We start from the raw sequence: 26,169 nt of genomic DNA, 5'->3' as shown, positions 1-26,169 counted from the left end.
AGCAATAATAAATTTCAATAAACTCCCTTAGATTGTACCGATTCTTGACGCAACAGATGCCACATGACCTCAATCGCGACAGAACAAAGGATTTGGCGACAGACTGTCGCCTTTCTATCGACATCGGCTTCTCGTTTCGACCTCCACCAAAGCATATCTGTTCTTGTCGATACACATAGGTGATGGTTCAAATGTATAAGAATATACCCAAATAATCGATCTTTCACCGATGTATTTGGTATACGTTGACATTCATCATGTGAATCTTGACATTATCCAATTTCGGTCTTTCACAGTAACATATATATATATAAAATAAAATATTTTATTCTAGCATTATATTCTCTGTCATGATCTTTCTTTTCTGAATATATATTCTTATATTGATTGAAGTTTTTATGTATTAAAAAAAACCTAAAGTGTTTAAAATTTCATAGCTTTTGTACTTTACATTTCGATTGTTTTATTCCTCTTTAAATTTTGTATAGAAATAAAATCGTAATTCTGCGTATACCATTATAATTATTATCAAACGATATTTTATTGTCACTTAGTTACTGATTCGTTCGACAGATCGATCGTTATCCAATATATGTATATATTATGGGTATAAATTTATATATTTTATAATCCGGAATATAATAATCGGATCAACGAACAAATTGAATATGTAACGGAACGATGCCGTTTATTTAACATTTATCTCGTCGATCAAAAACCTTTATTCTCGCAAAAACTCGAATCCACTTGCCGATCAGCCGATTCGTAAATTGACCGCGACGGAAATTTCAACCGTAGATGAGCTCGTCGACGACAATTCAAAGATTAATTAGTACCATGTTCGTGAATCCAATGCGGTTATATTATTGAATGAATAATTAAATAATACTAAAATCATCATTAACTGATTTTCTCTCACAACGTTATAACATTTTGTAATTCCATCGTTCTAATTGATTTTCTAAACCGTTTTAACCTCGTGAAGTATTTTATTTTTTTTATATTCCTCACATTAGGCGAACTGCGTTTTTCGTTTCTCTTCTGTCCTTTTTCTCTCTTTACGAAATAATTAAACATTCTATCTACGACAAAGTATACTGGTCACAGTATTAATTATCTTTTATGAATTTATAATCAATCGACGGTTTTAAGCAAAGGTTACTTCAACGTTCTCGAACGTAGTCCTACTCTGTTAAATTTCCGTTTGCATAATTCTGACCAATTACGGTTGACTTCAAAATCCGGAAAATGATTTAAATTAATATCCAAGTTGTTAAAAAAATAAAGAAGAAATATACGAAAAAATAAAGGAACAAAAAAGGATGGAAGAAAGAGAAAAAAAAAGATAATAGTCTCCAAATCACTATCATAATTAAACTGCTTATGACATAGAACCTCTTCTACATGCTTTCATCGAGATCGATTGGATAGTTAACTTGTATATACAGTCATACTAAATCCTACATCCAGGTATTCCTATATATCGACAATATATTTGATCTGGTCGTTCATGAAAGATTTCAAAAATTCACGACCAAATATACGCTTTTCAGTAATCGTAAACGTCCGACGAATTAAATCATTTGATTTGACCGAGTCTTGACAATCAAAATTGTTTCACAGAAAATCGTATACACGCCCACGGAATTACAAATGGGAGTAAAGCAAGGATCAGTACTCAAACTAAATAGCAAGAGTGTAAATATATACGTGTATATACTACCTAATTCCATGTAGCTCTGCGAATTATCGTTACGCCGAAGATCATAGAAGGGAAATGCTGCGAGCAAAGCAGCTACATTGGTAGGAGAATAAACGGGAAAACAAGATTTCAAACGATATATATCTAGAGATATATATATGTTATGTCTCTCTATCCGTATATATGGCAACTATATACGTACATATTTCTCTGTCTTTGTCTCTATCTCTCTCTCTTTCTTTCTCTCTCTCACTCTCATTTTATATATATATATATATACAGAAACCCATATATATAAATAGCCAGAGGGTTTACCAAGCACCCCTAACATCGACAACGAAACCAACCCTGAAATTCTGGTCAAGCGATTAGGAGGGTGTCGTTCATCTTTTCTTCCCTCGGAAGCACTAATACTAGTCTCCCGCTAAGGAAAGATCGCATTTGGAAGACTATTTTCAGTTCATAATAATTAACAATCGAATTATGAAACTCTACGATTCCAATACTTTTCTCTATAATTTCTGAAATAACAATCAATCAGTTAAATCTCGTCAATCATTTATATTGAATATTCTCGATTATATGGTAATAACGTGTTGTATATAATATCATTATGCACAATTCTCTGCAAATATTATTATTTAAACATTAATTCGTAATGCATCTATTCTATGCAAAACCATATGACGCAACAGTATTTCAATCGTGATTATGTTATTAATATTTGTGATTGTATTGTTTAGAAACGTATTATATCAATTTATTTTATCCTGTATAACTAAACAGCTGTAATGTGTTTAAATATATATCGAAAGAATTAAATCAATGTTCCTGTATTTCAATATTTGAAATGAATCGCTACCGATCATATATAGATTAGGCATTTCAAAATAATTTAAAGGCTGAGACATATTTAAAGGAATGGCAATGACTTTGCAAAGTTTAGTGTGCCATCGTTGGAAAGAACACCTTATCTATGAACGCTCCCACAGCAAAGAAAAGATAAAAGTTTTGCAACCCTTGCGCATTTCGTAGTCACGACCTAATGTTCGTACCTACTCGCTTGAAAACTAAGAGCAAAAATATGAAAAGATAAAATCTATGAAAAAACGATAGAAATTATTTTCATATTTTATGGTTATTAAAAATCCATAGAGAATTGGATCGATATTTCGAAAAACGAGGCATTTCAACGCCAAACACGGAAAATTACTTGAAACCCGAATAATTTGCGAATGTACACAAAAACATATTTATTGTGTGCTATGAAAAATAATAGAACGCGATAATGTAATTGCTGTAAAAAAAGATCAATAAAAAATTAATAAAATACAAATTTTGTGTCATAAGCTATGATAATTATATCATCTAATTTAATTAATCAGATTTTTTTAGTTAAATAATGTAAAATCGTATGTTCATTTTAGACAACTTTTTGAAGCACTCGTCGTATATTGAGACATTAAATCAATCAGATTTATTTATCATACTAATGATCTGCATTTGAAAGTAAAATCGAAGAATATAATATTTTCTGATTAATTGTTTCAGTCAGACTAAGAAGTCGTCGATATTATTATTCATTCATTTGTTAATTATTTAATACAATAGATTTCAATCGATCGAATCGAAAAAATGTCACTTCGAAGATGACAAGTCCTTAATATTTTTATTCTAAAGAATACAAAGAAAAAGAAAAGATGACATTGGCAAAGATATTCGAAAGAAGGACCATCGATCATTTATGATGAAAAGTAAAAGACAATGAAACTACGACATCCGTATGGAAACATCTCGTACTTTTTTCGATTCATTCTCTTCACATCATCCAGTTTCGCTCCATCCTTCTCGATTGCGGAAACTTGACAGCGAGAGCTACAACACAGAAAATAAATTCTCTAAAAATATCCCTATTGTCCTATAGATACTGCGCTTAGCAAGCTGCCATATGTGTCCTGTAACTTTCATATCAGTTCAAACGACAATTTGATCGACAGTTTTTGGAACTGTGACAAACAATAAATTCAAATTTCGAAAAGAATTTTTCCGAATTTACTGAATAGAAATAAAATCACGAAATTTTTCTGATCGATATACATATTTGCTCGATGTCATTCATATTGAATCCCATGGGAATCATTGGTGACTGGTATTTTATTTTGATTGACTTTTTCCAAATTACTCTTACGACAATTGAATGACTAAATAAAAATATACTTTCTAATAATTGTGAAATCTACAGTCAAATGTATGATAATAAATTCTAGTATACTTTTTTATCTAAAACAATGTATTAAAGGAATTAGGTATAGATATAAAAAATGTATATCGTATGATTTTTTATCATTCGTAACGAAGTCTTTATCGCCCTCCGATATCTTTTCTAGTCATCAAAATAATTTAATTGTTTGTAAAGAAGGCAAATAAGAAACGACGATGGAATGCGAAAGAAAAAGATAATCTATTCGAAAATAAAAATGAAAATAAAAAATAAAGCAAGATTTAAATGTTAGAGGAAAAATTTACGAAACCTCTTCGCAAATATTATTGTCATTTTTTAAATCATGTCACGATATACTATTTGTTTAAAACGACAACGAATTCGATTACGGTGAAGTTACCTATATACATATCAACGCGTCTTCCACTACCGTGCTACTTGTTGCTTGCAATGCTCTTACGATCGAACGAAATGAAAATGTAATTTCGTGAAACATTAGGAAAATAAATCATAAAAATTATGAAAAATAAATGAACAATTATCTAAATAATTCATCGTTCTTGTTTTCTCGTTACTTTGTGTTTATTATGAATTCTATTCAATTTCGCGAATAAAACCTTTTTGCCACGAGAACAAAGAAAAAACGTTTTGTTACAATGAACACATATAATCTGTACTATATTTTCCAATACATGTTGGAAAATATCATACTGTATTTATATTTTTCCTATAATCTAATAATACAATGCTACACAACCTGCGTATGAAATATATAAACCTTGATAAATTTTCTTTTCTTTCCAAATATATTATATCATATGCATTACATTTACGTGAATTGCAGATAGGACTCACACAACACGTACACAAAATAATGGACATTTATCAAAGAAAGCGTATCGTGTCGAATAACCTTGCTCTCGTTTTATAGTTTTTATTTTACATCTGGGAAAAGCGATAAGGTTACACAAGTTTTGTTATTCTTCCTTTATTCCTTTCGTCCTAAAAAATCATCGTTGAGGATGGAAGAGAGATTTATGATAAAAGATAGACAGGTAGACTACCGATAAATAAAAAAAGAGCCGTTACTCCGAAATAACCTTCCACGCGTCTAGGTAAATACCTTTTTAGAACAACAACAAAGAAGCAGGAAAAAAACAAGAAGAAGAAAGGGTTGAAGAAAAAATCCCCCCCAAAAAAATCAAAAGAGAAACTAAGAAAAAACAAGCGGCACCTGGTGCTGTAATCGTTCTGTCGGTACGATAATCATTTTCTCGACGATACTACAAACGATAACGGTAATAACAACGCTCGCAACATTCGTTCGTGAATGAAAGTAGAAGAAAAAGAAAAGTACGTAGGTAGTACCTTTAACAACGGGACACGAAGAAAAGTAAGGGAAAATGTCGTTCATATCCGGCTGATTTCTATCTTAATTGCTTTTTCTTTTTCCTTTCTTATTTTTTTGTTTTATTTTTACTAAACGTCATGCTAGTTATTATAATATTATCGTTGCACAAGATATGACTTATATTATTATTTTTCTTCCATTTTTCTTTACGACGTGTAATATCATCGGCTATTAATCTGATCGTATTCTTCTAGGCAAAGAAATTTCAACTATATTTATCATACAATATGAATCTATATAACTTGCTATACTTATGTAAATATATATTTGCATTTGTATTTGCACGTAGTCTGATGTCTCACGCGAGAAAATCTTTAAAATTTACGTTTTTATATATTCAACTACAAAATTGTCTATTAATGATCATTCACGAATAATTATTAATCGACCAACTAACTTCGAGCAAAAAATATATTAAAATGAAATGAGTCAAATTTATATTGCTTTTACCTCGGTCATGAAATGCCCTGGGCAAATAGTTAATCATGCAATAACTATCTAAACGCTAGGTCGTTCGAACTTTCGCAAATATAAACACTACGATCACGGTGAGTCAACTTTAACTTCTTATCGACCATAAATAAATCAACTTATCGATTTATAAATTAATGCCATTATATTGTAATAAATTCCTTCGTTCTAGCAAAAATGATTTATAAATCAATCTTATATATATACTATACAGAATGAAAACAAAAATATAAAAAGAAAAATATCAAGTATGTATAATTAATGTCTTGTTATCGAAAACGAGGATACTGTTTTTTCACCTTAAAGGTAGAAAAAGAAAGAGAAAGAAAATGGAAGGTCCTCGAAAAAGAGAAGTTTAAGCTTGAACGATATGACCTAAGCTTCTCGTAAATTAAGATCATTTTTCGTACCACCCACATACGAGTTAATAAAGAACAAAGTAACTAATACGTTAAAAAATCACGATTTGATGTTCAATAGAAGATTTACGAGAACAGTTTCCGGCCTATTTTCTCCTATCTCGACGAGATTTCTGACAAATACGGTTGCTTCGTGAAGCAAGCTCTTCTATACTGACTAAACGACGTCATTGAATTCACGATCTTCATCCGGGCAACTATTCTAATAGATCGTGTTGCTTATCTTAAAAGAAAAAAGAAAAATTCTTCTATGTGAGTATATAAATACAACTGTCCCAACGATTTACATGCTACTTTTTACGCGGGAATTATTTTTATACCTAAAAAATAATCCCTGTGCTTAAAAACACAGAATTTTCATACGGAAATTTTAATTTTACACAGTCAGAAGATTTATTTTATACATTAATTTTAGCGAAAGCGACATATAATACGTATTAAAATTGAAAAAAAGAAAAGGTTCACTGTTTCTGAATTACGATAGATACTCTTATTCACACACACACCAACAACAAATAAAATTTAATTTGATTTTATGGAATTTTCATGACTCCGTTTTATTCGTGAAAATATGTAATATAAATATATTTCCAATTCAATAAATCGGCTTATTTCTACGGAGTATTTAATTTTTCATTTAATCGTATTGGCCGACTCTATATTTTCGTGATTTTCTTCCGTAATAACAGAAAAGATAAATAAAAATTGCATGAAACGAATAAACCACGCGAATAAAGGGAAAAGTATCTAGATATAAAGACCAAAAAAAAAGGATCTGTCGTTTTCCTTGTCACTTATGGAATTATCGCGGTACAACGCTCAATGATAATATTGAAAAAGAAAAAAAAGAAGAAGGTCTTTCGTTGGACATGAAGGACAATAAAAAGACGACGACAACGACGACGACGACGACGACGACGACGACGACGACAACGACGGTTGTTCGAGACAGAATGAAATTTTTCTCCAACTACCATTCTATATCTTCTTGTCCTTCTTATTTATCAGATTCGATGTAACCACGTGCCTCAAGGAATGATAAAGAAGAAAAAGGTGGATCTCTCTAGAGAGATCGTCTCTCMCTTTTCTTTTTTTTTTTCTTTCTCTCACTCCCTTTATTCTTTCCTAAGAGTATTTATCGTTACTGGCTCGAAAGAGTAAATTTTATATATATATTTTTTTCAAGAGAAAAAATTCGAAGCTTGGATATATATTTATAAAAACACATGCGCATATATTATATCAATATTCGTATTCGAACTATATTAAATTTATATTTTTGCTTGTAAATCTTTCAATTCGGCAAATTATTATCATTGGAACGATGACACAAATCTGTCATTTCATTAATAAATACTAGATCGCAAATAAAAAGTTAATTAAGTAAATAATATTAGAAAAGGGATTGGATGTACCTATATAGTATATGTACACATCTGTCGATATACAATGTATTCTGAGATTCAAGAAAATGAAAAACTTAACTAAGCTTATTTTATATAGTGCTCTTCTATACACAAAGTTACGTAACGGTTGAAAGGTTTTTTCTTTCTAATGGAAATATCCCTTCGTTATTTCTTTTACTTCTCGTTCTCTCAATTTTATATTCCATTGTAAGAATTATTTCGAATTAGAATAAAAACGTCGATAAAATTACATTCGTCGATATACGTTCATTAACATTTCCATCGTCGGTAAACGATTATGTCGTTTAAACTTATCGAAATCATTACCCTCCTTTTAAAGCTCTTCAATAACGATTCAATGGGAAACTTAAACTGATCGTAAAAGTTTCGGTAGTATTCTATACAAACGAGTCCCTTTTTGAATTCAATATTTTTGATTATCGAAGATACTCGAAAAACATGTTGTTTTATGCAAAAAACGTTCTATGTCCTATCGATTAAATCGAAAACGACGAGAGTTCGATAATTTCGAATTCGACAAAAAAGAGCAATTCTCTTTTCTAACAAGACAATAGACTAGTTTTCTTCTTTTTCCGACCTCATATGCATAAATGTACGATGGGGAAAAAGCAAGAACGTAATCGATATTTTCTTTTTGCTTATAACCTCTCACCCCTCTCTCTTTCCTTCGATAAATCGGTTTCTTTCGTGAATGATACATCTTTCCTATCGAAAAGAATGAAAACTGAATGAAAAATATTGGCTTGAGAGGACAATAAATTCTCCTTCTTCTCCATTTGTTTGAATTAAGGGTGATTATTCGTTTTTCCTTAAAATATAAAAAAATTATTATACATTTATTTCGAGAAATTTTATTCCTTTTAGAAATCCTAAAATTATCCATTATAAAACACGTACTTCAAAAGATTGAAATACTTCCAAAGATATGACATTAAAGAAAAGATTTTCCGACAACTTCATATGCGAAACGTGACTGACGAGAGCATAGCTTTCTTTTGACCGACATGTACTATCTCTCAGTCTTCATCTTTCGATTTTCCTTTTATATATATCTACTCTTTCGAATCTTGAAATCTATCGAAGAAGTAATACATTTTTCACCAACGTGTAGAAACACGTGTAGTTACCTAACATATATCATTTCGTTCGAGCTATTCCCTTAGGTACGCCAATTTAATTTTATCCTTTTCGAAGCGAAGATCAGATTGGTAGAAGCAGAGATATAATAGATTATGCAATAGAAAGTAATAAAGATTAATTCCCTGCTTGGAAGTCTTATCAGAAATACTATATATAACAGATAGTTAACTGTGTTACAATTGAAATCTAACAATGCTGGATAAGAGAAGAACTGAAACAAACAATGTATTTCATGACGTTCGTTAATAAATAATAATTCCATTGTACTGAAAAAGTGTAAAATGGAAACACGAAAGGCTTTGTTAAAATAATTAATCGGACGGCAAATTACCATTGAGTAAAAAAGAAACAGATAAAATATCGAATAGAAAAACTCGTAGATATAAATAATTTCTATTTCGATCCAAAGTATCTACTATTAATTAGAATAAATGAATTTTTCTATGAAATAAATTATAATAAAACTGAAATTACGAGACGTCTTTGCAAATTAGAGGTACTCCAATATCCGAGTTTAAATTTCGTACGAGATATCTCGTGTCAAAGAGAAAGTTCCAACTAAAATCCAGTAATTACGAAGAAGAAAGTCGACGATCCACCTGACACGAAGTACGATTTTACTTTAACGAAAAAGAATTATGCAAGAAGAGGTAAGTAGATCGTCCATTTAAAATCTGATATTGATCTATCCTTGATATTGAAATACTGTAAGTTAAGGTAAGCCACAAGCAACCTCAAAGAACATAGATACATATGTATATGCAGCGTCTGATACAATCTTCTCTTCTTTCTATTTCCTTCTATACATCAAGGTATCGCATGTATCGAATTTATCTTTGCACCTACTTCTTTGATCTCGTACAAAAATATACGAAAAATGCAATACTCGTACAATTTTCTCAATTTTTGTTATTTGCTGAACTTAGATATTAAAATATTTAAATACATATTAATTCATATATATATATAATCGGGGAAAAACGACCAGCATAAATGTATGGTGTATAGAAAACATGACAAAAAAAATGAAACGCATTACGAATGCAAGAAATGTGATATAGGATTATGTATTTATCCATGTTTCAAATTGTATCACACTTTAATAGATTATTAGATGTATTGCGAAAAAAAGCTTAAAGTTAATGTTAAATTATTAGTATGTATACACACAACTGAATTCCTACAGTCTCAAAGTTAATAGTAAATAATTAATATTCATTGAAGTAAAAATAATACTAAGTACATTTGTTTAAAAACTACGTATCTATTAATATTCTTCGAATATTAAACAATTTCAACCTGATATTTTATTAAATGAAAATTTTCAACTCGAAGTCATTACTAGCCAGGACCGTTAAAACAAATGTATTTTAGTTTAAACAATTCTAAATATTAGTAAAATATTAGATATACCTTAGATGATTGTTAATTAATTGAAGGAAATGTATATTGGAGTGTAAAAACACGGAAGAATAAATTCGACGCACCTTCATCTTCAAAGTCCCGTATTAGACTGACTCGTTATCCTCTATGAAAGTTCTTTTATTGATTCTTGTTTATATGACTTTTAAAAGGCTACATATGTATAATGTAAATAATATTCGTAATAAGTAGAATTTATTCTTCTGAAAGTCATATATAAACAAGAATCAATAAAAAAAGTTTAAACTGACTTTATAGAGGACAACGCGTTACTTTATTTTTCTATTTCGAAGAAAAGACGTGCTTTTAGACTATAATATACATTGCTTTCGATTAAATAATAATCATCTAAGATATATCTAATATTCTAATGTACTTTTTTGAATTAATAGTGTTTTGATATATTTCGATAACCGAAGGAATAAACGAATTCTGATTCTGATATTAAAAAACATTTAAATAATCATAAAAACAAAGAATAACTAACAGTTAAAAATGAAAAAACTGGGCATTCCCACCGTTTTTATAATTATAACAATACGTACGATTTTTAATGACGAGCATTTTTTGTACATTATTTTCGTATTCGCTTAATTCACTTTTTACAAATAATTATTTCAAGTTAAACTTATTTATTTTAAATATATTTAAAAAATATGCTAATTTATTTATTTCTAGATTATCTTCATCCTAAACACACTATAGTAATAGCTTTCAAGCAAAAATCTAGTAAACGTAACGGTGTACAATTTCAAACGACACTTACTTCATATCAATATTGATTGAAACAATTACAACTACCGACAAAATGATATTGTTACAGATATAACGTTTTCGATTTCAATTCCATAAAATTGATATTATATGGATTCCATATCGGTCTTATAATTGGTATTTTTTTACATTGTGTATCAGTTACTGTCCGATTCAATTTCTAAAATTTCTTCGAATCTTATTATTATCTTTCAAACCAAAAATTAAAACTATCTCATAACTGTCTTAAACCCTTAGAAGAAAAACAAACGGATCATATCGAAATTACGATTTAATCCGTTTATCCACATGCCTACTCTGAAAAGTTTTAATCCGAATAAGGAAAATTCCATTAAAGCATAAGGCACCATTCACCAATTTCTCGATACAATCGAGATAATGCGCTTATGCAATAAACGAGACAAAAGATTCAAATAGAAAATAGAAAATAAGATGCTCGTTATTCGCAGGTTGCGTCTATGACGTTTCTCATATCCTAGTTCTTTCTTTATTTTTCACTGTCTCGGTATCACGTGTCTATATACCTACTCTTTCATAAATGACGTATGAATCGTCGATGCTGGCGTATTGGCACAAGCCGTTTCCACGACGACGACAACGACGACAAGGACGGCTACAGCAAAATGGGAGGAAAGTTTTTATAAATGTATCTCAGATAACAACTTTTTCCATTGTATTAGACAGAAATTACAGTACGTTACGTATTGTTAGATTTTCTCAAATTTTTATTTTTTAAATTCATATTAAATTAATCATTTCCAATAGACTTTACACGTGTATGTTTATATGTATATGTATATACGAAATTCTATATGCTATGATTTATGAAAGACAAAACTTTTTAATTATGATTTTCTATCTAACACACATGTAATATAGAATGAACGAACAATATAAAACAACAACAAAAATCAATAATTTTCTAGCGCCTCTCGAATCTGTTTTTCTTTTTGTTTCTTATTCTTTTCTTGTTTACATTTTCGCAAAGTAAAACAGAAGAAAGAAACAGAGACAACGGAAGGTAATTTTCAAAGCGAAACCAACGGAAATTGCGGAAGCGACACACGAGAACCGCCCTAGCAATTCCTTTCCATCGTGGCTGCTTTTCGAGTATGAACGGTCTGAAAATGGTTGGTCGGAGGGTTGGGAATTTTCGATAGGGATACTAAAACCAAGAAAAAAAATAGAAAGTACAGGCTTATGTATAGGGTATCATTTCTCTCGGAGATGAAAATTTTATGGCAAGGCGCACGCTCTCATTGGTAGCAGATGGTACAAATTCGCGATTATTTTAACAAACAAGATTTTAAATCTTTCTTGATATCAGCAATACTTCAATAAATTTCTATACTAAATAATACTAATAATTAGTCCATCATAAGAATTATAACGAAAAACTTCACCATTCACTGTCATAAGAAACTAAGTTTACACATATACATATACAGTTACATAGACATACAGAAAAAGCAGCCATATTCAAAACAGCAACAATAGTAAGGGAAATATTAAACTACAACAGCAAGAAAAAAACGTGCGGAATATTGATTAGAAAACCAAAAATTTATTTTTTAACACACACATACCACACGCTTTGTGCACGATGTTTCAAACCATAGCGATTTGTTTTTACAATAACGAATCGCAAAGGTAAGCAAATTAATTATGAAACCCAAGTGAAAATCTTTTTTCTATTTTTATTATTCAATCCAAACAACACAAATTTACTTTTCCCAAATGTAACAAGAATTTCGTCCGAATGAATTTTGCTTAATGAATCCCAAATGAGTCGTATGCTCACCGTGTAACTTGGATTGCAAAATGAAATTTGAAAAAAAAAAGAGAAAGAAGAAAAAGAAAACGAAAGGTACATGGAAAAGACGTAAGCTAGCGTTGTTCACGGAAATGTTGAAAGCTTTCCGAATGAAAATTGCCAAGCGCAAACGAAGGGAATAATGGAATTGCACTGCTTCGTTCTCGGTAAAATGCCGATCCTTTTCCAACCTGCCAGCAACCTTGAACATAGTAATCATGAGAAAAGATTATCCGCGGATGCTAAAACATATAATACATAATCTAACCCTATACGAATTTAACGATATGTGTGCCCAAGAGAGTCCAATGTATCCAACAAATTTACACAGTAAAAATTCGCGAAATAAAATGTTGTTATTTATCTTTTAGTTTTTTTCCTTTTTTTTTTTTATGAAAACCTATAAAGTTATAAAACGTGTAGCAGTATTTGTAGAGAAAACAAAAATCGTGAGAATACCGTTGAGATCTAGATTTTTATAAGATATCGTAAAAACGATATCGAATTGTATTTTCCTTGCACGTGATATCATTTCCTTTGAAAGTTTTTGTGTCATCGAACTGACTTTTTCGATATCACGAGGCAACTGAAAAAGAAATAGACATTTTCGAACGACGAGAAGGATGTTTGTTTTATTACGAATATGTTCAACGAAAAGTTTCGTTGAATTGATCGAAGTCAATAAACAAAACCGGTGCAACGAACGACACTTTTCGAGTATACAATTGTGAATTATGTTTTCGTTCAAACTCGTTGTCAAAACTTGTCGATCAAATTAACTGAACGAAACGTGAGCATAATGTTCGAATTATCGATTTTTCAAATATCGAAGAAACTTTCAATATATCAACTCTAATCCAACGAAAATCTTTATTACGAAATTCGAGTTTAAATTTACAAAAGTAAAAAAGAGTAAGAGGGAATGTCATATGTCGAGTATATTTGGTCCCAAAACGCGAAATCGAATTCGTTCACCGAAATAAACATTTTGTAAAATTTAATTCGATATCAATTCAAAAGAATGTAATCACAACGGAGATCATAGGTGGAGATGCTTTGAGAAATATTGAGAAATAGTCAGCTTTACTGATTTTTTTTTAAATCAACACGATTTAAAGTTATTCATCTTATATGGCTTTACAATGGACACCTAGAATTAATTCAAAGAAAATCCTTGACCGATTTTAACGTACGAAAGCTCATTTTAAATATGAAGATAAAACAAAAATAATACGTATCCACTCACATTCTTTTACTTTGCATTCATTCACATACACATGCTTACACACATTTTCGCTACGTGTTCATCGTTCCTTTTACATCCATTTTCATTGTCGGTATTTATTTTTCCCCGTAATATTTTGCTTTTACGCAACGCATGACGCTCTAAAACAGTGATGTCAAACACGCAGGTTGCAAGACCCTAGGATACAATCCGGAGCTGAAACTTGAACCAACATAAAAGACTTTATGTTACCTTTTCTTTAGTCCGCTAACATTTTCCTGGAAGAGCTTCTTTTTTTATTTTTTTACAGCCCGCAAACTCTCTTAAACTTAATTTGACGAATCGTTTGACATAATTATTCCAAATTCTCTTTATCTGTACCAAACATGTTGTTTCGTTAGTTTGATTATTAATCAAGTATAATACGAACAATGTGAATGTATAGAAGTATGAAGGAATGAAGAGAGAAAAACGTAATAAAAAAAGAAAGAAAAAAAGAGAAAGTTTACAATTTTTCATCGACAACTCTTTCCTTATTAAAACTAATAACTTTCCTTATTAAATCTATGTACATGGAAAGTGAAACCTGAACGATGTTATGTTCTTCCTTTGACTAAGAAAATTACAACGTTGTCTAGGAGAGAAGATTAACGCATAAATCTGTGAGAAAAAAAAAGGAAAAAATACAAGCTAGGAGAGTCAGATTTAAAAATTTTCAAAGAAGGTATCGAAAAAAAGGAACGAAATACGTGAGGATACGAAATTTTACAGGACTATTTTCCACTCGTTTTCCAGTGTTCTCTGCTCTAACAGAACAACGATTCTCTTCTATGTAAGGCTTTTATCCTTTTCTTTTTTCTTGCTTCGTCGTTGCCGTTTCAATGCTACTTCTTGCATTCTTTCGCGTTTTTAAATAAATGTCCAGCGAGCCGACAACTCGCGATAGCCCTTTTCTCGTTTCTACGCTATCTTTTTCTTTTAATCTTCTTTTTCATGCTCATTCTCGTTAATATTCTCGAGAGACGTATATACACTCACAACATTCTCGACAGTACCATCATATCTTCCTTAAGAGAGAGACAGAGATAGAGAGAGAGAGAGAGAGAGAGAGAGAAAAAAAGAAATAAAGACAAGAAATGTGGAAGGGAAAGTTGGAAGGGCTGTTGTAATCCAAGGAGATTAAGTTAGCATCGAAAATCTTCTAGTTCGTCTCTATGTCGACAGATTTTTCTCTATTCGATAATTCAACAATAATCTAAAAAAATAATAATGTAAATAAACATTTATATTTATAAAATTAGAACCAAAATCTCGGGAAAGATTATTTTTCAATTTGACGATGAAATTAATACATAAATTAGTATCTATGACTATGTAGATGATGACAAAAAATAATGGACGAAGGTAATTAATATTTGCTTAGTGTTTTTCTTTTCTATTTTTTTTACAATAATTTGAGAAAAACAAACGTATAGGTATCGTATGAGATTATATATATAATCATAGGTATGAAATCTAAAACAAAAATGTCATGAAACGTCGATCTAAAAGATATCGATCATTTTATCTAGGAGAAAAAAAAGAAAAGTACGGAACACTCTCCAATCCAAAAGATAAACCTCGATCTTAATCGTTAAAGCGCAGGAAGAATTCTAAAGGAAAAAATAAAGAAGAAGAAATCGCGTTCTTAAAGAAAAATCACCTTCTGGAAAAAAGAGCCGCGCCCCTTAATCGTGAACGACCACCTCTCGATCGTGGCGAATGAGACGAATGGTAGAATTCATAAGAGAAGAGAGAAGGGAAAGAAAAATCGATGTTATCGTGCGCACCAACTCGCGGCATCATTCTAAGGATAATAGAAAGACATTGCTTCCCGACACTTCCGATGTTGTTATTTGATGATAACCCTTTATCGATTTCAAGCCTACATACGAACAATAATACAAGCATTAACCATTAACTGCTGACGTCGAATCACAGAGAATAGAGCTGAAAATATTTAACTTAAAACCTTATTTTCAAATGATTATTTTTTAAAAACACCAAAATTATTTATTAATAAGCCTTAAATTTTCAATATTATATGTGATGAGTGTGTTCCTTTTATATATAAAAAAAAAAAATTTACGAGATCTACAGGTGACTGAAGTGAAACTAAAGTTTATTATGTTGTTATCTTTATTGAATTATAAGATTATTCATTATTGATGCAATAAGTGAAAGGAAATATTAAAAATTGCAAATGTAGTATTTATTAGAAAAATTTGATAATTATAAGACGGAAATGAAAATTCATATCTGATCGAAGCTCGCTTGACATCAGACAATTTATCCTGAATCGTTCATTTATCCTGTTAATGTTAATACATATACATATGAACACTATAAACGTATACTATCCTATAATCGCTTACGATATACAAAATCAAAAGCGATCTATCCTTAAGACTTACAAGAATCTGTACACACAGACAGTTACCATATTCCATGCTTATAACGCTAAAAAAATTCGAAAATAATATTTCTATTGCTACTACTGTCAAGCTTAGGATTTAAACTTTGTTTAAAATTATTATTACCATTTTTCCATTTAGTTTTACATGTATAATAAAATCATATCTTATCCAGTTGTACCGCTCAATATATATAGATAGATTCTAATCAATCCTATCAATATTGAAATATTTTCGTTAGAAATTCTAAAATTCACGTTTTCTTTCTATGTCAAAGGATTATAAATCTTATTAGAAATATCTAATGTATAATGTATAAACTACACGTATAATAAAAACGATTGTCAAAAACAAAGCGATCTCTATTAAAAAATTAAGTGTACATTTAATAAAATATTTGAAACATTTAAAGAAACGTATAAGATTTTCAATTATAGAATTTCCAATAAAATTATCGGCTCGAAATCATTAATAATAATAATAATAATTTGAATTGTCGAGGCATATTTCAAATAATCGAAAGATTCCTTGAATTTATCGTGTCACCGAAACGAGCTTTTGCATAATAAAAATGATAAAAAGACTAACATAAGGGGTGAGTCGTCGTAGCTATCTTAACGCGAGAACAATAAATCCCGCGCGTTAACAGAGAAAGCACGTAACGCGAATACGTATTCGTGTGTCTATACAGAAACGTGTACACTCCCTCGGCTCGATAGCTTTATATGAATAAAGTGCGTGTGGAGAAACATCAAAATGAATATCCGCGAAATCGAGAGAAGGAGAGAGAGAAACAGTGAAATTTATTCAAATATTTGCGCTCACGTAGAAGTGATCTTTTTGTTAAACAATAATCGAATGACGAAAATGTTTCCTGTTATTTATTTTCGTCAATTTCTCAAATAAAAAACAAATGATCTGATCGTTAAATAACATTTTTAAAAATATAATCATGTATAACATCGATATGCATTGAAAAATAACTTTGATATCGTTATTCCATAAAGATCATGTTTCTCGTTTTTTATATCCTTCCAAATAAGAAATATAAAACTCCGACTAACTTAGTTTCAACAAATTATTTACGCTTCGAAAATATCGTAATAAAATTACGAAGTTGCAAAATAATTTTTCTTTACGCACAAATTGGAAAAAAGAATGTCTCGATAAGGAATATAACGAGTATTTTTTATCAATGTTATCCAAGAAATTAATTCTCATGAAACAAGGATCAAAAATTGTAAAGCAAAGAAAAAAAGAAAAAACAAAAAAAAAAGAACAAGAAATTAAAGAACAACAACTTTGAAACTGCCGTTTTATACGTATTGTTTTCTTCATTTGAAATACGCGAACGGTATAATATGTCTCGCAAGAAATACTGTAAAAGTTAAACACACATTGTTACGTAAAGAATGTACGCACGCAGTGCACGTGTCCAAGGAAAAATAAAAAGAGGGAGAGAGGAGCTACACAACTAATGCAACACCGTACGTGCCGATACGACATATCTACTGTATTTGAAGAGGATCACGAAGGATTCCAAGCTCAGAAAGGAAAAAAAGATCAAGAAAGAAAGAAAGAATGAGTGAAGATAAGAAAAGCGAAGGAATAAAACCGCAGTCTAATACGATTGGGCTATTCTTTTGTTTTTTTTTTACGTTTTTTTTTTTATTTACGAACACGCGGAAACGTGGAAAAACAGTGGAACGTATACCTATGGCTACCTATATACGGGTCATGGCGCATGTCAGAGTCAAGAGGGTGCGGCAGCGGCCAACTCGAAGAGCAAACCATTCTAGGGCGGATCCGTTCTTGTTCTCTGTCACTTTAGTCTATGTCTTTCTCTCTTTTTCTCTTTATATCCTACCTATCCTGACTATCTAAGATGTCTTGCTTTTCAACAATGTCTAAACTTTTGCACATCCTTGACTCTCATTCTTTACTATACCCGATTTATCTACTTGCGTACTCTTATTACCTATCTCTATTACTCTATTAATAATTAATAGAGAAAAAGTATATATAGATCAATAGTAATATTATGTTTATATTTATAGAAAAGTGAATATCTCCTATGATACTTTTTCTAACAATAAATAAAAATTTCAGTTTGTGTCTATTTTATATCTACACTCTTAGGTTTATTACAATTTATATGTCTATTTAATATTATTGTAATGTATTATGCATATAAGTATTAATTGTTTTCCTTATTTCTTGTTGAAAAATAGATACTATATATATATATACAAACATTATAATAAATCCATCTATATCTATTCCTTTTTTTTTATTCTTCTTCATACCAGTTTCCTCTTTTTCTCTTCAAGAGTATCCGTCTCTCAATGGGTTAGCCTCAAACAACGAACAAGAACTTACGTTACGAACATGCGAAGATCAGACATGAAACCTTCGTATATATGTAAGTACTCTGAAGGTAGGTGAGTGCTCGTGCTCAACCGCATTCACTAACGACGAGAGATACAACAACCCTTGGATACCGGAGTACACCAGGATCTAACATCTCGAAGTCGAACCACCTCTTAAACTTGACGAGTTTAGATGTAACAGGTAAGTACCGTCTCTGTTCGAAGGAGAATCGTGATAATAGCGAAGAGTAAATGTATACGTAAATGAGAGACGAATCCACGCCATCAACGCGTTCGCTACGATTAGATTGTTTCCGAGTTCGATTCTACTTCATCGATTTCAATTATCGATCCTTTGAGATGCTCGATTATGTCTATTGTTACCTGAAAATGACAGGTTCGTTAAGTAACATCTATATTGTTTAAATGAAAAAGAGTTTTGTTATAGAGAGAATTGCTTAAGAAACAAGTTTCAAAGCTAAGAAAAATCAATCGAAATCTTCTTTGAAGAATTATTGAAAATATTTTTTTCGAAATATGTCTATTTTACAAGATATCCCGAAAGTTGCTTCATTGAACCGAAAAATTAAAAAAATTTTTTTAATCCTTTGGATCCCACGCAGCGCGAACACGCTCTTTAGATTTCATTTCGAAATAAACTATTTGAACAACTGACGGTGCACTTTGAACAGTCGAACAGTCCTTTCAACTATACAAATCCATGTATATCGTATTCAATATCTCTCTGATTGGGATTTTTCGAGAAAAACGAAAGCGAACGATATCACGCCGATTGGATATCTTCGCACCTAATTAAAAAAGTGCTATTGCTCTATTTGGCATTTTTCGATAGTATTTTTTTAGATTTTTTGGAGTATATGGATTGGCTGCATCGTAAAACTATGAATAAAAATGAAATGAAAAATAAAATATTCTAATTCTATTAATAAATCGCGCGATATTGATATTTTATTTTGTTTTTCTTTTCCAAGTAAAACAATTTTGGAGACACCCTGTATATTGAAAAAATTTATAATTTAAATCATTTGCAGATAAACAATTGTTACAACCAGCTTATTGTACTTTTCGTCGCTTTGATCGCTATAACTTCAAGTAGTCATTTTTTAAAGTATAGTATGATCTATAAACAAAAAATTGATAGAACCAACGAAACGATGTACAGTAAACGACATACTCTATTAAAACCCGGAAAGAATAATTTCCGGAAAGATCTATGATAGAAATTTTTTACGCTCACCATATTTTTCAATGTTTAAATTAAAATTTATTCATCGATCAAAAATATTCTTAAAACGAACTGAATCATTTGGAAATATTTATTTCGAGTATCTGCTAAAAATGGATCTTCGAAGTCCACTGTAAAAAACAAAATAATTTAATTAACAAATAACTTCGAAACATCAAAAAAAAAAGATTATTTAATAGAAACTTTAACAAATACGATATTCTTATATACACAAATAAAAGTTTTAAAAACTAATCTCGATAAATCACATTGTGACAACTAGAATCGATAAAGTTTAATTCCTGAGAGTAGGTACATAGAAAAAGTCTATTCCTATCTCACGCTGAGAGTTTTTCTTCGTCTTTAAAGAATTAACGCTTACGGGATAATATCGTTGAAAATTTTTCCTTCGCTCGTTAAGGAGCACTTCTCAAAAGAGTCGCCATTTGGCAACGAAAGAAGGCTACTACGTAGCATCGAAAGAATCGTTATTCCTCGAGAAAAACTGTAATAAACAAAGTGGATAAGACATTAGCAGAAATACAGACATATTTTATGATAGATCGTAAATAATATATACATTAGTTCGCACATTCTTTTTAAACAACGGTATTATTTTTCATATCTTTCGTACAATGGCGTAATCTTGAAGCGTTGGAAAAATCATAAATAAAAATCTCTCAATAATCCTCGTCAAAATACTATTCGATAATATTTGACAAATGAGATGTCAGATTATTTAATATATTTATTTTTCTTCTTTCAATCTTAATAAATATCTTCGATAAAAATATTTATTACATTTTAACTTAAGAAAAAAAAACTTCTACGGGCATATTTTACGAATAATAGAAAAAAAAAGAATAAGAATCGAGAAAAAACGTAATAGGATATTTAAACAAACAATAGGACATTTCGTTTCTCACGGAAATAGCATCATTCGAAGACAACGACAACGACGACATGAAAAGTCGTACACGCAACACGTAAAACCGGCTATCCCTCTTGCGTAGTAAAAGCTCGACATTGAATATTGCATAGAAAATTGCTTTTACGTGGGGAAACTTGGTGCTACTATTGGTAAGAAAAAAAAACTTACGTATATTGCGGTTGGCAACATGAGACAACGTTGGAAACGATAAAAATAACTTTTGGTCAGACTAAAAGAGGAAAAAGAAGAAGAAGAAGAAAAAAAAAGGAAAGAAAAAAGAAAGAAAAAGGAAGCCTATACTGAACTCTATTTCCATAAAATGAAAATACTACTTCACAAAACTACGATGGCCGAATGAGATGACCTTTTAGCTGTCTCGTCCATGCATTCTGAATAGAAAGATGAGACATCTTAAAATTCATCAAATCGATTAGATTACCAAATCTGGCTGAAACGCTCATCTTCGATTTCCGTTATATCGATTACCTTCGACACGATATTCTAAATCTAGAAATGTAAAACTTTAATAAAAATATACGGATCAAGTGTAAATAGTTAATCTTTGTTAAAACCAGATTGTCTAATAAGTAATTTAATATCGAACAATTTGGAGAACATTTTGCAAAATATTTAATGAAAAATCTAGAAATATATAAGTCGAACATGGCCTTTTATAAATTTCAAAGGGAGAATCTCGTTGTGAGTTACGATATGTCTCAAGCGACGATAAGAGAGAAACATATGCGCCATATGAGAAATTGAATGCACTTAGTGACAAGGTAGATAGCCGTAAAGATGGAAAAATTTCAAAGTTAGACGATCGATGGTTTTACCAATGGCATCATCCTATATATATAGGTATACTATATGGTTTTTTCGTATTTACCGAATCGTAGAGAATAATAAACTTTTAATGTGATGAAAAATAAGATAAAAGTTTGAAAAGGGAAAAGAAAAAGAAAGAAAAAAAAACCTAATTAAATATCATAATATTAGGAAAATACATTTGCAAATGTAATTATACAAAGAAGTCATGTGAATACGAATAATGTCTTAGAAGCTGAATGCGACAAGATTTACGAGAATAATTAAGACCTACCACTTAAGATGGGTGTGGAAGGGGGAAAGGAGGGGGTGACATATACCAGTCACGATCGATCATAACTCGCGACACGCGAGAAGACTCAATGCATATTTACTTAAGTTAAACTTAAACGCGTTTAACCAAGCATGAACGAGTAAGAGTTTTGCTCTCATAATGGAACTTCGACCCTCCTTATTTTTCTATTCTCCCGCAACTCCTTTAAACTATTCGTCACGTCTTCTAAATTCTACTCATCTGGAATACCTTTGAAAAATATTGCTTATTATTTTTTCAAAGTAAGTACATTTCATATGGAATTTATTTACTTTTAAATAAATCATCAAATAAGTATTATAAACAATTAATTTGTTATATGCGTACGATAATAAATAAATAAATTCTATAAATATACAATATAATATAAGAATACTTACATTTTTATATGAACAATTAAACCGTAATCACTTAAAAGCAATAACTTCTAAATAAGATAACGATCTATTAAAAGGGAAATATTTGTACTAATATATCTGTAATCGACAAGGTCTTCTTTTTAAGATTTTTTTTTCCTTTTTTCAAAAGCCCCAATTTTCCAGAAACTGTTTCAAGATAGGATCGATTATTCGTGAGAAGTTAACCGCAAGGAACATAACACGAAGAATTTATTATGCACTCAAACTTAGCACTTTTGAACGCTCAGCCGGCTTATAGACCGAAGTACGATTAAGTTTTGAAACAGATGAGAAGAATACCACGTGAAAAAGCCAACAAATTTAAACTTCTTCTCTCGAGGAAATATATTTAACGATTTATGTGCTTACAAATATAATATATAGTACATATAGAATACATATATAATATACACCAAAAATACAGATATTTAACAAATTTGATTTTTCCGATTTTTTCAAATGTTATTCTTTACTCTATGCTAAAGTAGATACTTGATATGAGAATATCGATGCATAATATTTATATACCTATATATCTATTTAAAAAAAATAATATGTATACATAATATTAAAACAATATATGAATTATAACACATTTAATTTCTCCGATTTTCAAGTGTTATTTTCTACTTTATGCCAAAAGACTTCATAGCAACAAATTCGATGTTTTCGATTACCAAATGTCACTTACACTCCATATCAAAGCACTTGATACAAAAATATGAAAGTAACACTGGTCACTTATTATGCCTTGACCAAATTTATTCCGAATAGTACCGGAAAACATTTTTGCATACATACATACATGAATATATATGTATATAAATATATTAGCTACGTTAGATATAAGACAAATAAAGAGAAGAAAAAATCAAAAGATATCTCTGCCTTCTTACACTGCGATAAAGGATGACCTAGAAAAGAAGAAAAAGAAAGATAATGACCGAATACATATTTTCCCAGGACGTGTTCCTTGATAAAAACATACAACGATGCCAGAGTCAGAAACAATTCTTTTCTACGCTGAAGATATTCTTGTATGTGTATATATTATATATAATGTACACAAACACATATATACGCCTGTTTCCAACGAGATAACTAAAAAATCATATTTCCACATCAATTATAAAAAAAATTTTTCGAATTCTTATAATTTGCTTCGAACGTACTAATTGGCATTAGAGATTGTCAAAATTGAATTTTCTCACGTTGTCATCGAACATTTGTTACGAAATAAACCAACATATTCCTTCAATCAATTTCTCTACGATAAGAAAAAAAAACTTGCGAAGTTAACGAAACATATGGCAATTATATTTAGATTCTAAACAATATACGAAAGAAATGCTATTTATTTATCGAAAAATTAAATCTCGAATTTGAAAAAAAAATCAAATTGGAGGAGATAAACTAAATATTATTTTCTTCGTTTTGGTAAATTTTTACGAATTTTTTTTCTATAAGAGAGAAAGCGACGTTTTTATTCGCGATCATTATCGTATGGTACATAACGATAAAGGTTCTATAGAGACTACTCACGTGAATCTCTATCTTTTTCTCTCTTTCCATTTTTTCTCTTTGTCTCTCTCTTGATTTTAGAAATTCAAATGCCCTTTCCTCGGTTTCACAAAAATGTCGATCGCAATTTCCTTACAAAAATCTCCTATCTTGATAAGATTCAAGGCACGAGTATTACGTGAAAGCTTTCCCCTTCTCCAAAAAACGTCGAGTTCTTTGCGAAAGAAAACTAAAAGTAGAATATCTTTGGTGGAAGTGCATGTGGAGCCTTAGAGTCGATATCACTGTAGAGTTACCAAGAAGGGATAAGAAGGATAGAAGAAGGAAAGTCAACGTGCCACGTACACACCATCTGCATGTGTGTGTATATATACATGTATGTATAGATACATATACAAACTTGTAAGAATGAGAATTTTAACGAATGGACCCTTAGAAATCAACGAATCAATCTAATAGTGTTATTATCTAACAATAAACATCTCAATCTCTCTTTGTGTATCAATACATTTTTAATGAATACATTCATTTATTTTAAATTTTAAACGAATACATTTAATAAAAAATGTGAAATAAACAACAATAATATTTTTACGAATAAGAAAAAATATAGATAAGAAGTCACTTGGAACTATTTTTAGTCCATGGTAAATATATTAAAAATAATATAATTTGCCTGAAGATGAATAGCCTTTCTAACACGTTTATTTCGAAACACCTATCGATGTTACGATAAGAATGAAATAAACGTCTATCTTCATAATAGAAATTTTACATGTCTATTAAATTACTTTCTTTTTCCTTTTAATTATAACTCATTGCAGCTGAACGTTGAAAGAATCACGTGTTATTATTATAATACAATGAAAAGAAAATAACTCGAATGAAAAATTTCTATTAAATCAAAAACAGTATTCCTCGTTAAGCTTATATCAAACTCATATATTTATAAATCAGAAATAAAATGAATACGTAAAATTTCATTCTAATATATCTAATATAATATTTGAATTCCGTGTTTACCTTATTATCCAATCCAAGTCAAATAACTGCATGATCTAAAAATTGTGATAAACTGGAACAAACGAATCCGCAAATCGAAGAAGTATCTTGATATATTGTCGGAAAAAAACTCAAAATCTTTTTCTCGAAGATGCTGCTACCTCCACGTGGACCACTTGTCGCTATGATGATGATTTTCCCTATGTTTTCACTCTATTAATGAAAATGTTTCTTTTTATAAACGAGTTTAGATTAAGGATGTCACGTTGACGAGACAACTCACTCCGTGAGAGTAAGTTGATCGATATGCGAAAGAGACAAAGAACTAAAAAATGTATAAGTACAGGACACATAAACAAAAAATTATTGAAACGATCGTCGCGACGTATAAACGCGCACTGCCCTCGCGGGATCTCACAGCGTCGTGAGCAAAGCGTCGGAGAGCGTCGCGACGGTAACGCGACGACGCCGAACTCTCGCGATCATGAACGCATGTATGTATGTGTCAAACGCATGCGCGCGCACCCTTAACTAACTCCTTCCTTCTTCTTCGTCTTACTTTAAATTCTTCTCTAATTAAAATTCAACTATTTTTTTCATACAATAACTTATGATTCGAATGAAACTTTCTTTCTTTGTTGAACTTGTTTTAACGTTGAAACATTTTAATAACTTCGTCTCTTTTTTTCTCACAAATGTTATATTTTTATATTATATTTTGTATCATTCAATTATAATATTATAAGGATTATTAAAACGTATAGATATCTATTTAATATACAACTTGTATGCGTATGTATTACACCCCTTAAAATGATAACTAAATTATTTATTGATATTAAAAAAAAAAGGAAACGCGTAGAGAAATTGAAAAAGAAATTATTTTAATGGAAATAATAAATGAAATAGCAACACGATAGGAAAATTATATTTGGTCGTAGCATAACTTTTGTCGTATTTGAAATTAATTTAAATCATCGAAACTTGGAATAGATACTTATTTAATTAATTATATATAGACCCTTATTGTCAACAATTTGCCTCCATTTAGAAGGTAGGCAGTTTTTCAAATTCCAATAATAAAAC

The 26,169-nt window shown here is 30.3% G+C and overlaps 1 protein-coding gene across 1 annotated transcript in view; it reads right to left on the bottom strand.

Moving 5' to 3' along the window:
- The window catches only part of LOC106784234 (somatostatin receptor type 2-like), a 57,411-nt gene extending 31,909 nt beyond the window's left edge, over nucleotides 1-25,502 (bottom strand). The window contains exon 1 of the mRNA XM_014743561.1: nucleotides 25,105-25,502. The gene's annotated coding sequence lies outside the window, so the exon portion shown is untranslated. The remainder of the gene's footprint in view (nucleotides 1-25,104) is intronic.
- Nucleotides 25,503-26,169: the final 667 nt, after the last annotated feature.

The sequence above is a fragment of the Polistes canadensis genome, unplaced genomic scaffold (assembly GCF_001313835.1).
Source record: "Polistes canadensis isolate GaletaPanama2010 unplaced genomic scaffold, ASM131383v1 scaffold_32, whole genome shotgun sequence".
Classification (NCBI taxonomy): domain Eukaryota; kingdom Metazoa; phylum Arthropoda; class Insecta; order Hymenoptera; family Vespidae; genus Polistes; species Polistes canadensis.
This window is presented reverse-complemented; position numbering and strand designations above follow the sequence as displayed.